The sequence below is a fragment of the Hippoglossus hippoglossus genome, chromosome 4 (genome assembly GCF_009819705.1).
Source record: "Hippoglossus hippoglossus isolate fHipHip1 chromosome 4, fHipHip1.pri, whole genome shotgun sequence".
Classification (NCBI taxonomy): Eukaryota; Metazoa; Chordata; class Actinopteri; order Pleuronectiformes; family Pleuronectidae; genus Hippoglossus; species Hippoglossus hippoglossus.
This window is the reverse complement of record NC_047154.1, coordinates 3,988,135-4,003,343: the sequence shown is the minus strand read 5'-3', so window position 1 is coordinate 4,003,343 and position 15,209 is coordinate 3,988,135.

The window sequence follows — 15,209 nt, the reverse complement described above, 5'->3', positions numbered from 1 at the left end:
ATCAGCTTCACCATTCTGAGGCCAAACAAAGGAATGTGTGTCAGGCCACACAGCATTCACAATGCTCAGTGCATAATGTATACTAAAACAATGCATTAAGTCCTTACAATCAAAGACTGGGTATTCATGAAAGTGCTGCCCATATATGGACAGTGACATGTTATTGTGTTGGTATCATATCCAAGTGCAATGCCAAGGAGCTGAATCAAAGCAGCGAGTGTTAACTTTCATCTTACAGGGCTCTATTTGAGGGATCTTCGCACATCTAAAAGTCCAAAGTGCACAGTGCAAATGCATTTAGGGCGTGTCCGAAAATTCACTTTGGCTAATTTAATAGCACCAGGCACATGAATCCTAATGAATCATTAGTGTGTTTTGTGCACAACATGCAATAAACCAATCAGAGTGCAGCAGAATGTTTCTCTGCAGGTAAAATGGTTCTGCTCTTGTGCAAAGGATGAAATTCTATAAGCAGACCAATCAAAAGGTTGAGCAGTGACCTGTGACCTACATAACAACAACCCATTTGAATTGCTTGCCGCTGATTCAGGCCACACTTACTGGGTCAGTACCAATATATGCAACACGTATGTGAGCATTGTGTTTGGTGTTCATGATTATTGATAGAATCACGATGAAGTATCACCGACTGAATGATCACGCCTCCAGTTTAACTATGGTAGAACAACAACTTCATATGCTTGATATTACAGTGAACGTAGCATTAGCAATTATGATAAGCAACACCAAGTTTGATTGGCAGATCCAAAATGGATCCAAACAGTTGATAGGGTGATACGATTGAAAAAACAAACTAATGCTGCTCTGTTTTATGTCATTATATGTTGAACATGTTTAGTACTGCTAAGATTTGTATTACTATGACGAGAATTAAAGCCAATAATGTGGATCCACTCTTGTTCAGTGTCAGCTGTCAGGAGCTTATGCAAACTTCACTGTGAGAAATTCCACCTGAAGAAATAAAGACGTAGTTTTGGTGTAATTACTCATTCATTACATCTTTGGTTTAAAGACAGCAGAGCCGTCGTGTTCCGTGTTCCCGCTCTGTCTTTGTCTCATGCAGAGCATCGCATGTGCACGTCAGAGCGTCAATCAAACATGACAGGTATTTACACTCGCTGGGTGAGTTGAAAGGTTCTGGCTCTATCACTCAGGCCCTGCTCGCCTAAGAGAACGGAATAGAAGACAGACAAAGCAGGAAAAAGGCCTGTAAGTTTTTATATATTCTGGGCTGTCTCGGGTGGCTTGCTACGGCAGGCGCACTGACGTGCACGCAAACCCCCAGCATCCACGCGGATGTGTGTGAGCTTGTGCAGATTTACAGCAGACACACACACACACACACACACACACACACACACACTGTTTCTAATACTGCAGCGCAGGTCTTTGATGTTCAAGGTGTTGTATCTGTTGTGCATGTCTGTCCTCTCAAATCATTTCCAGCACTGAGAGTAAAAACATGGAAACAAAGGCAAACAACATATTCAAAAGTATCAAACGACACATCTGGTGTTTCATGTTAGCTGGATGACGGTGACATGGAAGCAGCTTCAGTGAGTTAAGATGCAGGACAGGCTAATTGACACTGGCTGCTGCAGGAGGTGAGAGCCGATAGAGGCACGGAGTATCCATCTCTGTCATGAACCGTCCTGCAGCAAAACTAACTCTAATTAGACTGTGAATAAATAGTTAAAGGTTTCAAACTTACTCTTATAAAGGAGGATAAGGACGTAAACATTTATAACATTGTTAATGGCGCATTCATAATTTTTTTTTTGACCACTCAGATACTCAAACAACACAGACATCACCGCCTTCTAATGTTGGCATGGCAATTTAGGAATAATTTACATATCCAACAGCATCCAACATTTTTGGCCCATTATATCTTAACACCATTATATATTTTTTTATCGTCGTTTATTTGTGGTGTTACGTACAGAAATGCAAATGGTATGTTTGACTTTTTTTTGGTAAACATTGTGACCAGTACAGAGTTGGGCCACCAATGAGTTTAATGGGTCAGAAAATATCTTGCTTATTTACATGCATCAACATCAATGTTGTCATTAATGATTGTCTGTTTTGGGGGGGGGGGGGGTTTCTGAAGTGTAATATAATGAAGTGATCTTTAGGCATGTGTAGAGGGCTAATATCTATGAACAGGTGAAATTCAGTACAGATCCGCAAAATGATCCCGATGTGTCTGATCTCAATGCATGTGTGCTATGTGGTGAAGAAGTGGCCATTCCGTCTTGGAAGAGGTATGAGGCGCACCGAGTGACCTTTAAGTTGATGATATAAGATAAAGATAACCGATATATAACTAAGTATCTATTATCGGCCTCAATAGAAAGTGACTCTTTTTTTTCAAAAACGTTAGTGTCTGTTGGTTGAAGGGATGTGATGATGTCTGGGACGAGAGGTTGAAGTTACTTGCCGTTTATACAAACAGTGTTAACGAGCGCTGCGGAAAGATGTGACAACGTTTCATCCAACAACTTGGCCAGAGCTTTTTTTTTTCGTACTGATTCTGTGCAGCTCCACAGCCCTTACGTGGTGATGACACCGAGATGACATTACTAATCAGCACTTAATCCGCAGGTAATGGCCGCTCTCTGACATATGGCACCTTCATCTCTTCAGTGGAGAATTCCTTAAAGGGCAGTGCTGGAGTTTTGCATGTTTTAGCCAATTAACCACAAATCATAGCAGTGGAAGGTAAGGCACATGCCTGCATTACCACAGAATAATAATCTAACTCTAATGTAACCAGAATATAAGAAGACAGTCGCTCACAATCCATTTTCAAGTCTCTTTTTCATGCTGTACAGGTTTAAATGGAAAGAAACAGAATGTGTGGTTTGTAGAAAATGGGAAAAAAACGCCAGTCCTTTAATGCTACATCACTTATATGTAACTAGCTTAAATCACAAATATAGAACTTGACAGTGGGATTTCGGAAGTAAAAATCCCCTTCGTTTCCTGCATAGAGATTTCAATTATCAGCTTTAATATTGTAACCATCCAATGTAGACTTAGAAGCAATGAGATCATAAAACAATGTTATCTGCTCCTGTAGAAGCCACAAGTCCTTTATTGTCTACTGGGTTTTACGAAAAACGTGTTTTATTCGCAATTTCCAGGAGAAGTACTACACTACCCACAGTCCTCCGATGTACTAGCGATGTCTGTAATTTGTGTAGCTCTCGGTCATATCATGGAAATATTTACCACTTCGATTGGATGGTTCATGGTTAAATTACATTTACCACAGAACAAATGTGATTTCACTTCTAACACTTTTAAGAGATGAGGTAAGAAGTCAGAATTCAATTCAAGACCAAGGACACAGGAAGTTGTAGGAAAGGGCTGATTTGCAATGGTTTATGGGATGCGTGTTTCTTCACTCTTACAATTATTATGTACACAGTCTTCATCAAATGTGTTATGGTCGTGATTCAACTTGCAGCTGGTTGGTCTGGTTCAAGGCTTTAAACACTTTTCATAAGGATTTTCTGAAACGTCAATGGAGAAAAAGTTTGGAAAATTCTTCTTCATCTTCTCTTCTTCTAAAAGTAGGCTATATAACCACTGGTCAGCAGTGTCAAAACTGAGCACGCTGTCAAAATCACGCCATCTTTAATTCTACATCTGCAATAGACTTTATTAAAGGAGGCTTTTCTCCATCATAATATATATTGTGTTTTTTTCTTATTTAATGTTGTTATCTGAAAGGATTTCCAATCATTTGTTGAGTTTCTTTCAGCACAAATATTCTGATTGGAACAATGACTTACAGGCTCAATTTCTCTTTACAGCTCAGACATATATGGGGCCCTGCCCACTCTTTGAAAATGTCCTGTTTATATCCTGACAAGACGTCCTTGTTAAATTTGTGCATTATTTGGCTTTGGGGGTTCTTTCTTTTTTTTTTTATCAAGATCTTTCTGATATCTGAAACGCTGCCAACCTGCATGTTTTCATGGATCATCCACTAGGGTATTTCCTTCTCTTCAATTACTGTTGGTTTAAATGAAATTACAAATTTGTGATGGGAAAACCAGACCAATGACTCCACCAGTGCATGTAAGTCAGAGGAGATAGGGTTGATCATTGAGTCCTTTCTACATGACAGCTGCGACTTTAAGCTCCAGTAATAAATGTTCAGTTCTGTGTGAAACAACACAAAGGCATCCATCTCGTGCCACGTGCCAACACTGGCCTCAGAAATGATAATGAAATGACTGTGAAAGGTGTGGAGCAAAACAACTCTGTGTGTGTTCCATAAATCATTTCAGAGAATAATAATAATAGATGCTGGAATAAATTGACAATTATTGGCTGAGGGGGAAACTTGTCAAATAAACAGGTTTATGGTAAGTCATATCACTTGGCAGTTGATCATCGTGATCACTCCTGGATTGTCCCAGAAGGTGGCATATTTATTAGTATGCAACAGATGGGGGAGCATGCGTTTTCTTTGCTAAGGCTTGTGAAATTGGTCTTTTGGTAGCAGTATAAATATGATGAACTGTAGCCTATAACAGGCGCCGAATCCCACACAAGGACAAAACGTCCAAATGAGCAGCAAAAAGTCGTGCTGCGGCTGCTTTACAGCGGTGCCATCAATGATTGATCTACATCCCGCTGAGCCACTACAGGAAACAAACTATAGAGCCAATAATTTAGCAGCAAAACAATGCATGAGCACCGTCAGCTTGTGCATCCATTTCAGCACAAGCATTCCCTGGTGCAGATAGATCATTAAACTACCAGGCGCTTTGCAATATGGTGCAGTCAATGTCACTGAAAAGATGGGACAATAAAGTGAGGCAGGGGGTTGCAACAGCAGGGAGAGAGCATGGAGATGTATTAATGTCACATAGGCTTTAGCCTGCCTCCTTAAGCCCTGCAAAGAGTCACCAAGCCAATTTCCATTATCATATTGATTGAAATAGTTCATCATAGTGTAATTTTAGGTTTATCGCCACCCGGTTGGGAATAAGACCAAAGCATTATCCGACAAAAGCTATTGTTCCAGGGGACGTTTCGCTGTTCCAGTTCATTGATGGAGTTGATTAAGTTTAAATGAAGCAGACACTGGATAAAAGTGAGGGTATTGACCAGCGAGCGGTGTGCCGCGCTTGAAAAAGCCTGATACATGCGGAAAAGCAAGATTTGCTAAATGCTCTAATCTTCAATCAAATCTAACATCAATACAGACAAAGTTTGGTAATGAGAGATTCAATGAAGCATGCAGCAGAGAGAATTAATCCCCCCTCGCCTAAACTGAGTTCAACTTTGAAGCTTGCTCCTCAGGATAGATAGTTATCTAAATGCTAAATAAGAAACGTATTGTACTTTTCACAGCATACTAATCATTTGTTCATTTTGTCTCCATTATTTGTTCTCTCACACATCGCGGTTGTTGATCTGGCGATTAAGATCAACCTTGGATAGTGGAGGAGAATGGAATAATGAGGCTTGCCAGGGCGAATTGAGGAACAGCAGCCCCGTAATGCTCCGGCCTGCGGGGACGCCGTCACCGTGTCGTGTTACAGTTCACAGAGCAGGAAATTGGGCACAAAAAATAAGGAGCATTTAAAGTGTAATATAAAGATAATTATTTCACACTAGCCCACAGGTTTTCTGAATATTCAGCGAGCTTCATTAGTGGTTTACTGGGATGCAGGGAAAAAAAAAAATCTTAATTCAGAGAAGCTCACTCATTCTTACTTTTGGAAAATCAACAATTATAAGCTTGTTCTTTATTTATAATTATGTGCAACAGCTCATTCTCACACAGCAGAACTTGGCTTGTATATACTGAAAGGTCCCCACAGACATGTATTTACTAATCTCTCAATATTATTTCTGTCCTACGAAGGGCAGTTACTATAAGGAAGCACTGTTGAAGGAAAGCTAAGTTTCTAGACAGGACAACAAACTGTAAAATTCACTTTATCATCTTATAGGCTGATTATTTAACCAAGAGGAATCTCTGAATCAAACAACCCACACAATAACATCAAACAATGCAAATGATCCAGAACATTTACTTTATTTTGATTATTATTTACAGTCCACATCAAAGGAATGAAGTATTCCTGTGTTTGGCTATGTTTTATTAATATTTATATTGAAATCAAAACAATATCTAAATTTACAATATATTACACTAAACATGAGTAGGCCTGCCACAAATCACAAAAATATTATCCTGCAAAAAATGGAGATGCAGCCACTGATACAGGCTACATTTAGCAAAATGTTATTTCAACAACAACAACAAAACAATTATTTCCAGAACACTACTGGGGGAAAATCAATAAGTCAACTTTTGTTTTCACTTGATGTAGCGCTCTTCCTTTAACTGTCTGCACTGGACATGTCTGTCTGTCTCTCTGTGGCCCACAGGGCGACCTAGCAGTTCTTACATCAGTTTCACAATGAGCTACTTTGGGATAATAACAACTATATACAACATAATAATGTCTACTTAGTGAAACAGATATCAGGAAGTCAGATACTGGTTATAAGGGAATTTGGAATTTGTTTCATTCTGGGCCACAGTTGGCTGAGAGGAGTTGTGACGTCACAAGATGAACAGAGAGAAACTTTCCTCCTTCAGCAGATGAATGTGAAAACAGACATCACACATCATCCTGCAGTCACATCCCAGTGCAATGACAAAAAGCAAAGCACATTTTTCAAAAGAACGGGCCTTTAACATGACAATTGTCACAGGCTCTATACTGTAGCATGTCGCTATGACCTATTGGTAGTTTAACTCAAGAGGAGTCAGATTACCAAGTCAGAAATGGGGAGTTTTGACCCCCCCCCCCCCCCCATGTTTGAATCCCTCTGATCACAGAGCCATGATGGAGGCTCTGGTCCTCGGACATGAAGGATCCATCTAACAGTGAGTGTGTGTGTGTGTGTGTGTGTGTGTGTGTGTGTGTGTTTCATGGTGCTTTCATCACAGGTACAGACAGGTGTAATGTGAGGATCACGTAAAGCTCCTCCTCAACCCTCATGGGAAAATAATAATACTCCATCAGAACGTCCACACAATCACAGCGCCCATAATATTATGTTCCATCTTTCATTAACTGAGAGGCACTAACTTTACTCAAGGTATTAGCGGATTAATCAGAGCTGCTGTTAGAGCCGATTTACACACTCGCAACGGATCTGCGTGCTGGCGTGTTTCTGCGTTTTTTTTAAAAAACGCGTGACACAAGAACAACGGCCTACTTACCTGCATGTCCGGGATTTACTTCCGGGATTTTTTTTAAACTGCACAAATAATCACAGAATTTAAGACAAACATTATTTTCAAAAATCAGAAGAATGCTAAAGATATTTATTCTGTGCAATGGATTTATTGGATATGATGGTGCACGTGACACCTGCACCTGTTCACCACGTGTCCAAAGTGGTGAAAGTGATTAAAATAAATCAATGGCGATCACACACAGCGGACAATAACAATAAAGTTATGGGATGTGTTCAAAACCACGTGGAATCCTCAGCTTCCTTCGTTAACACCTGACACGTCTTAATTTAGACTACAGCGATGTGGGTGGGTGTGGGTGTGTGGGTGTGGGTGTGTGGGTGTGGGTATAGCCTATAATGTATATTATATAGGCCTATAGAGAGTAAATGATAAAATGCAATTACTTATGCATCTCCGAATTACATAAATACAGTGTTGTTATTAGAAGATGCACTGTTCCTGAAACATAAACGTGTAAATGAAGGAAAGAACCGGGGATTCCACCTGACATGTGAATCACACAACTTTTATTGTTATTGTTGACTCTGTGTGTGTGTGTGTGCTTTGTGTGTGTGTGTGTGTGCTTTGTGTGTCTAGCATCACTCCAGTTTCAGTGTGTGAAACGTCTAAACAAAGATTGTCGCTGCCATCCTTCAGTGACCAGAGTTGTTCTCAGTCTGTCGCGAGCTCACTCTGTTTATTTCCTGATGCCTCCTCATTATTTGCATTTACTGTTTTATTTTTGCGCAGCGACGGTTTAAGTGTTGTCACCCCGCGCTGAGTGGATTTTTCAACCCCGTGTTTTCCGTGCGCGTCTCCCTTCATTGTTGAGATATGAGCTGTGGGACATGAAGCCTGCGCCGCGTGTTGTCAGAATCCCATCTAATCTGCATGTTTGTTTCTTAAACAGGGCATGTTCGCTTATCCCCCCCTTCTCCTCTCCTGCAAATCGACAGGAGATGAACCCGGGAGAAGAGCAATAAAACAAACTCCTGCTCTCAAAGGTGCGCGCGGCTTTGTACGGGCGCGTTTTGCCTGTTAGCTGCACATCCTCCATCTTTTCATCTGTCAGTTATTCCCCCCTCATGTTTTGTCATTTGCTCTGTATATTCATTTGTCGCCTGGTATCTTTTATTTTCTTCCTTTCTTTTTTTTTCTTCTCAATGCCTGCACACACACCCGCGGTTGTAATTAAATTTCTTCCTCAAATGCGACAAAGCAGATTCTCTCTGTGTGTTTTCTCTTCTTTTTGTTGTGAGATGTGTTAGATTGCTGCAGATGGGATGTTGCTCCTGCAGACCCCTGAGAGAGGGAGCGAGGTGGGGATGAGAGCTTTCAGTAGCCACAGCTGATTGATTTTTAATAAAATAAAATGAAATAGAACAAATGAAGTGGAATCACGTGCAAAAGGAAATTGGCCTTACAGCAGAGGAGGTGCTGCATCCGTGTTTAGAGCGCTTCCTGTTAAACAAGGGATCCGTGCAGGCTGCAACAGGCCTGTGGAAATACCTCATTCTATCAGAAATATCTAAACAACAAAATGCTGCAATAAACTGAACAGGAATGGTTCACTAAATAAAATAAAAATCAAGATGCAATATTCTGCAGTGTTTGCTGACATCACGACTGTTATTTTTCTAATTCAACACCTTATTTTCCTTAATTCACCTGACTTAGTTTCTTGTATTTTCTCATCGTGTAAGTGTGTGTGTGTGTGTGTGTGTGTGTGTGTGTGTGTGTGTGTGTGTGTGTGTGTGTGTGTGTGTGTATATATATGTGTGTGTGTGTGTGTGTGTGTGTGTGTTATCACTTTCACCCGCGTTTCTCCTTCCAGGACGAAATGAGCAGCGGCCCCTACCGTCCGTCCGTGCGAACTGCAGCGTGGCACCAGCTCATGGGCCCCAGACGCTTTCTGTTTTAGTCCCATGAAGCCGTTTCACACCCACATAAGTGATTACTGACACAATCACACACGCGTGCACGTCGTCGCTTTCCGTGTGAATGATTGTGGGATTTCGGAGCACATGCTCATCTCTCTCTCTTTGTGTTTTCGTTGAACGGGGCACGTGGACAGAATGTGACTGGATCAGTGTGGATGGAGGCAGAGCGAGTGGAACATGATGGATCACTGCAGACACTTCAGCCCCAAACACACACGTTATGAGATCTGCATCTCTCTCTCTCTCTCTCTCTCCCCCCACTATTTATTATTTGGCGAAATCATGTCTGACTCCTCATTCCTGGCTCATATTCTACATTTCTCCCCTCATCCAAATCAAAAACCTCTCAGCTCGGATATATATACATATATATATATATATATGTATACCTATATATATATATATATATATATATATATATATATAGGTATACATACACATTGCCTGTCAAGTATACGTATATATATATATTGAGTTTAGTGATGGCGAAATCCAAAGCAGGTCAGGCTGAGCCCGGCGGGTTTCAGGGCAGCTGCTCCCTGACCAGTTCCCCCATCACACCTCCATGCGGCCCCGCGTCTCAAGGCATCTTGGTCGGTGGACTAATTAATAGGAAATAATGCTGTTTTTCCAAAGTGCGACCATTAGTGTGCATTATTGATGTCCTCACTGTACATGACACGATGACGGTGATTGTTTATTTATTTACTTTTTATTAATTGATGTATCTGATGCAATACTTCGGCGCCCTTACTGTACCTGATGATGATTGTTTATCTGGTTGTTTATTTATTCTCTTTAATTCGTTTATTTATCATGATGCATTGTTTTATTTTGTTAAGGATGGTTAGGATCCTGCACGGGGTTAGTCAATGTGGTAAAAAGTGATTAAAATAAAGTCATGATGACACGCGCGCGGGCACACACACACACATACGCTTACACACACACACACACGCACACACACACACACACACACACACACACACACACACACAGTCAATTATAACAATAAAGGTATGCGATGTGCTCGAAGCCACGTGGAATCCTCGGTGCTTTCCTTTATTAACACGTTTATATTTCAGGAACACTCCATATTCTCATAACAACACTTTAAAGATGCAGGAATTCGAGGCTGATTTTCAGACTGAAATCCAATAACATGTGACATGTTTAAATCAGATGCCTAGACTGTTTACATTTATACAGTACAGCATCTGTGGTCTCAGATTTATCATGTAGGTGACTGATTTTATTTTATTTTTTTAACAAATGAATTAAGGAAAACATAACAAAGCTGTGCATTTATGTGGTTTATTTTGGCATTAAAAAGCCCACATATATTATTAACACGTGTGCAGTGTTTGTTTATTTGTTTTTATTTGGCACACTGTGACACAAATAAAAAGAAATAGAAACCAGCATGTTGCCGCATCATCACCACCTCTGTCACTGCAGACTCTCTATACACCCCCTCCCCCCTCCCCCCTCTGCAGAGTCAGGTACATGCAGCACGTACAGTACAACAGCACCGTGCACTTGTCTGCCCAATTAGCTGCAACAATTACTGCAACTTTGACTGTAATTACGCCTCAATGTGGAGCCGTGGCGCTGCTCTATGATTCAGTGATTAAAAGGCTCTTTGCCCTCGGTGCCTGGAGGGCAGCGCATGATTAGGACCTGTCAGCTGCCGCAGTGAGCGGAGGCAGTCATGCGTATGTTGTGCAACATGACCCGCTGTTGTTAGACCTTGTCAACATATTAACCTGAATTCCCCAGTCATTATGGGCCGGATTTTCTACATTACAAGTTTAAAAGAATTTACACACATGCAGGTGCAATTGATAAAAAAAAAAAAAAAAGGTTCTTTATCTATACAAACTTGCATATGCCCGAACATTGCAGGTTATGTACTGGACACAGAAATAATAATATTGTAGAAAATAATCAGCTTAAGTGGCCGAACAGTTGTAGACACATATAATAAATATTAGATAGACAAAATAAAACCTTACATACATTATGTCAAAATATATATATATATATATATATATATATATATATAAAGAAAAAAGAAAAGGGGGAAACTGTTTCTTATTGTACATTGAAAAGTTCATTGTGGACAGTATTGTTGCTTTTTAAATGGTAGAGACTTTATATATATATATATATATATATATATATATATGAAATATATAATGTATATATGTATATAATAATAATAGAAATCCTGTGAAATTGTAGTTATTGTTTGCCACAGTATGTATTGTAAATACATACTATCGCAATATGTAATAACATTTTCACAGTAAGATTAAATTTACTATACTAAGATTAGATTTACACTATACATATATACATATATCGAGACCAAAATGTAATTGTAATTGATACAATGGTTAAGAAAGTGGTAAAGATTCTGGTTCGTTATTGCAAAATGTATATTTGTTTTCATTATCTCAAGATTAAATGTAGGGTTTTTCTCGTGCGCATTAACAAGACGTGACGTCACTGTATCCTAAGGCCCACACGGTGCAAAAGCTTGAATGAAAACAATTAGATGCAAGCTGCAGACCTGACAGGTTGAAATGTGTTATTTCTAACATGCCAAACGGAGATCCTGCTATTTTAAATGTGTTAAATAGAAAATTGTGTTGCTCAAAACTCAGGAGTCATGGGATATCTGGTGGTTACATGTAGACAAACAAAAATAAAGAGGTTTGACATGAGGGGGAAGATTGTTTTGAGAGTGCCAAAAGGTTCATCTGAAGCACATTTGATCCTTGTCAAAATATATTGATTCGTGCTCTTTCAAGAGACAGTTGATGTCTTCCTTAATTTCTGACCGGCCATCTGGACTGACTGATGAGGGGAGACTCGTGTTTTCTTTTCAGGGAGAAGAGCTCAGAGACCTGATAAAGTCAGTAAATGACCCCAAAGTGACCATTTCCCATTAAAACTGACACATGCATATCCCAAACATGATAATACAGAAAACAAAAAATATCAGTGATGTCACATTAATATACATATGATCCAATGTGCATGCTAGACATTCATTAAAACAAGCTCAGATTGGGACTTGCATGAGTTTTTGCATGAGTGGCCAAACGGGCCCGGCCATAGGTTTTATGAATTTCCCCTCAGCCACAATCAGTGCAAGGCAGTTTCCTTTGGTGTATCCAGAGGTGAATAATTTATAGGAGGATAAAAGCATTTGTGGTAGAGAGCTAGACAGTCAGACAGTAGAAGAAGGCTGGCTGGGAATGCCCCCCACACCCCCTTCCACACACACACACTCAACCCCTCCACCTCCACCCCAGCCGAGCTCGCCCCTTGCCGCGTGGTGGCCTTGCACGATACCTCCTCGGACGGCTGCTTGAAGTGCAAATCTGTGTTCCAACTTGTTCCCGGTGCCTGTCAGCATGTTTTCCTCTTGTCAGCGGCGGCTGAGTGTGGGCCCGTGTCACCCTTGTACCACCGCTGTAACAGGATCATTGACAGGCCAGTGACACCGCCCAACCAGATAATGGAAACCTATTGATTTTTCTTCTTCTCCCCCACCCCCCTCCTCTTTTTTCTTTTTCACAGAGGCAGTCTGTGGGACTTCTGAATAACTGGCCAAAGGACAGGTCATGATCAATGGTCCTGATCTCTGGATCACTGCTGCCACAGACAATGAATGTGGGGAAAAAACAAGACTATAGCTGACAAAAAAGTCCCATTAGTCGGTGCACTTTCTCAGGATGCTGCCACACATGTCATGAAAACAAAAGTGACTATACTGTCTTTAAATAACTCAGTTTGGATTATAATTTACACAGGCTATTAAACAAAAGGAGAAAATAATTCAAAGCTTTTCCTAATGTTCTCTCGAATTTTAATTTCCTGAATCAATAGCAAGTGTTACTTGTGAATGAAATGCGGCTTTTCTGTTTGGTGCGTGCAGGGGATTGGCGTTTGCAGTTTTAATGGAGCAATCTCCAGAGAGGAGGCCCCTTTGATACCCATGGCAATGATAAGCATGCATTGGCTGCCTACCATTGGACCCCCGTGGCAGATGGCGAGTGTGGGTCCTGCAACAACACATTTCTTTATGTCAGCCTTGTCCCTCTCCCTCTCGCTCTCTCCCTCTCCAGCCAGTGGAATAATGAAAAGCCCAATCCTGGTCATGGCTAACTCAATCTCATTATAATCTCTCCTTTTTTATTCATTCGGCCCCTTGGGATGCTGTCTGCCAGCGATGTGGCTTTCAACCTCCAGAGAGAACATCTTTTGAAACAGCCAGGAGACCTAATGAAGTCACAGAGTGGCACAATTATTTCCCAAAGAAGGAGCATTAATGTACTTCAAAATTCCCTCCGGAGACGCATGATGACAATTGGTTTGTACAGCTTTGATCGCTGCTTTAAATACTGCCCAAGATAAACTGCAGGGTTAGCCCCCTTTGCCACTGGTAAGTAGAGAACCCAGAAATGGCTATCAAGCACTGGATACATCAAACACTCAGGCTGCACTGCTGCCGACTGCAGTTTTAAAATAGCACATAGCCTTGGAATTACTTTCACAGTAGAACGATGGTGCAAAAGTGACACTGAATCCGTGTCTTTCACCCAAAAGGTTTGCGACAAGTTTTGTTAGACATAACGAATGAAATTGGATGGTGTGTTGTGGGCCAGGGAATAGCTCATAATTACATAACACACCTTTAAACAAATGAAAGGGGGGGAACTCCTGCTGCTGCTGCCAAAAACGTGTCTGTGCTCTTTAATTAGAGTTCATCAGATACTTCACCTTGAGAAGAGGTTTAGAATTATGAGTTTTTACCTAAAATATTACTCTGTTTTCTCTGTTTGCTCGCTATGGCTAACACAGCGATCATCAGCGAAGTACAGCGAGAGTACATGATGAATACTTGGCATCATTAAACGGGCTTTCACGAAATCTAGTACAAAGTCTTTGTGTTTTTATTACTGCAGCGTACCTCCCACACATCACTTGTTACACAAATGTTCAGATCGGTATTCACATTTCCCTCTGATTTGTGCAGATATAGCAGGACCCAACATTGATACATTGAAATGTAATGTAATGATAAACCCAGGAAATACAATTTTAGTCCATAGCAATTCTTTCTTGTTTCGTTGAAGAGACGTTGGAAAAAAACTGCCATGTTTGGGCCTTCCTATATGTTTTTGCTCTGTTTGTCTGCACTGATCAATCCCCAGACCGTCAGGTTTCCAACTGAACCATACAGCTGTTGGCCCCGTCCCTTTCATCACTCCCCTGACACCGGTTTGTTTTAAATGAAGTCTCCTGTTCAGTCTCGGACAGCTTAATGAATTGTTCACATGCTCGTCGAACCTTTTGTCCACTTTACTAAAACTGCTGGTGTAAATAAACACACTGTCAGATGTGACCACTGTACCTTATCTTTACGTAGTACAGGAGAAGTTACCACGAGCAACAACTAATATCAACATCTCAGTGGTACTTTATTTAACTCAGCCACCACTATCAGGTGATTTTACACATTTGGTTGAAGTACATTACATTAACAAAAAACAAATAAATCTACACCAAGTGTAAAAAGGATCAGAAGTGCATAGAGAATCAAGATGAACTGTTTATTGTCGTACAAACAAATATAATCTAACAACTTGTAATGATAAAAATAAGAAAAGCACCTTATTTTAGGGAAAGCTACATAACTACACATTTTAAATCTCAGGCATAACAAGCTGAAAATTTCATGGAAGAACAGTTAGATAGATAAATACATTTTCTGACTTCTGGTCATAAAAGCAGATCAAATATTTATTTCATTAAATTTCATTTCATTCCAGTTCTTATATTATATAAACGTTTGCTATGTTCTATATTGTATATTGTTCTATGGTGCTACTCTATAAATTCAGCTTATTAGGAACACCTAGCTCAAACTAATTTAGTCCTTAAATAAA